We start from the raw sequence: 3,298 nt of genomic DNA, 5'->3' as shown, positions 1-3,298 counted from the left end.
TGCATCTTCTTATATGATTCTTAGAACATGAGCAACCTCTATAGCACAAAGATGGAGATATAGGAGTGATTAAAATGTACGCAAAACTGCCATTTTCTATGATGCATAATACACCATTTGAGCATAAGTTAAAGAATGGAAAAGAGGATTTTCTGAAGCTACATGAGCTTCTCTTTTTTTGCTGTTACTGCATTGTAAATATTAAGTGTGTTTTCATGTTTTTTGGTATTATATTATTGTATTTTTTTTTATTAAAGAGTTTTACAAAAAAAAATTTTTTTTACAATACATATCCCCAAAACCCACCCGCCCCAAACCACCCCCCTTCCCTCCCCCACTTCCCAGAGCTGAATACAGGGTTATAGATATAATAATCATATTCTAACTAAGATTATCCATTATAAAATTAACCAAATTCATAATGTGCTTTAACTCCCCTTTAACATAGATACATTCAAATTATTAAAAACATAATAATAATAACTTAAACAAAAATATAATCAATACTAATACTAGAATTAATAACAATCTAAAATCTACTCATAAACTAAATGGAACTTTTTAGTCCCATATTTATTCTGAATATAATCTATCCATCTCCTCTAAACTGAAATATATCTTTCTTGCGAGTGATCCTTCAAATAAGCAGAAATCTTAGACATTTCTGCAAGATTCGATACCTTAAGTACCCATTCTTCTATAGTAGGCAAACCATCCTTCTTCCAATATTGTCCCACCAGTAACCGTGCTGCTGTTATCAAGTTCAACATCAAATTGATTTCTTTAGTAGTTATTCTTATATAATTTTGCATTTGAAGCTGCAATATACACTCCCAAATACTTAACCATTTTTACTATTTCAAAACCTGTTAGTTTAATTAACATTTCCCTTTCACTCATAGAAATATTCTTAGACAATATCTTAGTCTTATTACTATTTACCTTAAACCCTGAAACCTTACCATACTGAGTTATAAAGGTAAAAGGTAAAGGTTCCCCCGCACATGCGTGCTAGTCGTTTCCGACTCTAGGGGCCGGTGCTCATCTCCGTTTCAAAGCCGAAGAGCCAGCGCTTGTCCGAGGACATCTCCGTGGTCATGTGGCTGGCATGACTAGATGCCAAAGGCGCACGGAACGCTGTTACCTTCCCACCGTAGTGGTCCCTATTTTTCTACTTGCATTTTTACGTGCTTTCGAACTGCTAGGTTGGCAGAAGCTGGGACGAGTAACAGGCGCTCACTCTGTTACGCGGCACTCGGGATTCAACCCGCCAAACTGCCGACCTTCTGATCGACAAGCTCAGCGTCAAATCTATAACCGATTGTATCGGTTGAGATAATGTCACAACGAAGTCATCAGCAAAAGCTCTCAATCTATAATCATTCTGTTTTATTTTAATTCCCTTTATCATAGAGGACTCTCGAATTTTAATTAATAAAATCTCTAACGTTAATACAAACAACAATGGTGATAGGGGGCATCTCTGTCTTGTACCTTTTTCAATTTTAAACATCTCTGTTAAACCCCCCCCCATTGATTATAATTTGTGCAGTTTGTTATTGATATATAGCTTTAATAGAATGTAAGAATCCTTCTCCAAAATTCATTTCCTTAGCAAATCTAAATAAAAATTGCCAATTCAATTGATCAAAAGCTTTTTCTGCATCCAAAAATATCAATGCTGCAGGGATTTGGTTGTTCTTATCCAAATATTCAAGCAAATTTACAATTTGTCTTACATTATATTTCATATACCTTCCAGATATAAATCCCGATTGATCACTATGAATCATTTGCTTTAAAACTTGCATTAATCTATTAGCCAATACTTTGGCAAAGATCTTATAATCTGTATTCAAAAGCGATATAGGTCTATAATTTTTAGGTTGAGTAAGGTCTTGATCCTCCTTTGGAATCAATGATACAAAGGCTGTCCTCCAAGATGGAGGAACTGCTCCTCCAGTCTGAATTTCATTAAACAACATCTTTAAAGGTCCAATCATTTCAACCAACAACATTTTATAATAAATTGCTGTTAATCCATCTGTTCCCGGGGCCTTGCCCACTTTCAACTGTTTAATAGCTAAAGAGATTTCCTCTGATGTTATTAAGCGGTTCATCTCAAGTTGTTGTTCTTTTGAAAGTCTAGGAAAATGTGCTTCCTGTAAATATTTATCTATATCTAAAGCTTGTATGTTTTCTCTAGAATATAATTTCAAGTAAAAATCTAAAAAACTCCTCTTAATCAATTTTTGTTGATAGACTTCTTTTCCTTTATATTCTATTTTATCTATAGTACGTAATTTCTGTTTCTTCGTTAATTGATAAGCCAGCCACCTACCAGGCTTATTAGCTTTACAAAAAGCATTATGCCTAGCATAACGTAAATTAGTTGCTACTTGGTCAGCTATTAGCATACTAAATTGTTCTTTCAATAAATGTATCGAGGTCCTTAAATTATTATCCAATGGATTCAAAATAAGATCTTTCTCCTTAGATTTAATCTCTTCCTCAAGATCTTTACGTTTTTGCATTTGCTTACGCCTATAAGCATTATTCATATAAATGAAGACCCCTCTCATGTAAGCTTTACTAGCATCCCAAACCATTCCCATCGATGTACCTTTATGCATATTTATAACAAAAAATTCTTTCAGATGTTCTCCACATTTCTGCAAAAACACCTTATTTGTAAATAGATTTTCATTCAATCTCCAGGATCTTATATTATCATCTTCAGCAAAGAACTCCAACCAAACAGGACTATGATCTGACAATGTCCTAGGAAAAATCTTAACGTTCTTAACCCTAGAGAAAAGATCAGTAGTAATTAAGATAAAATCAATCCTAGAGAAAGATTTGTGACTATCCGAAAAAAAGGAAAATCTCTGTCCTTCATATTCCTTTCCCGCCATACATCTCTTAGCTCCAAATCCTCCTTCAAATCAAAAAAGGCTTTGGGCAGTTTCGAATAATTAGAAGGGTTTTTAAAAGATCCCTTCTTATCTTCAAATGAGTCCAAAACTCCATTCCAGTCCCCCATCATAATAACAGATTTGTAATCCAATTCAATTAGTCTTTGATGTAAAAATTTAAAAAACTTTTGCTGTTGTTGATTTGTATTTTGTATTTGTATTTTATTAAATTTGTATACCGCCCTTCTCCCGAAGGACTCAGGGTGGTGAACAGGGCATATATAAATAGAAAATACAAAAATTAAAAGAAAATTAAACAATTGCCCAGATAAAAAACAGTAACAATATAAAAACCCATTAAAAACCCTAACGTCCCCCATCAG

The sequence above is a fragment of the Vipera berus genome (assembly GCF_964194415.1).
Source record: "Vipera berus genome assembly, chromosome: 2".
Lineage (NCBI taxonomy): Eukaryota > Metazoa > Chordata > Lepidosauria > Squamata > Viperidae > Vipera > Vipera berus.
The sequence above is the reverse complement of the archived record's forward strand: the minus strand, read 5'-3'. Positions refer to the sequence as shown.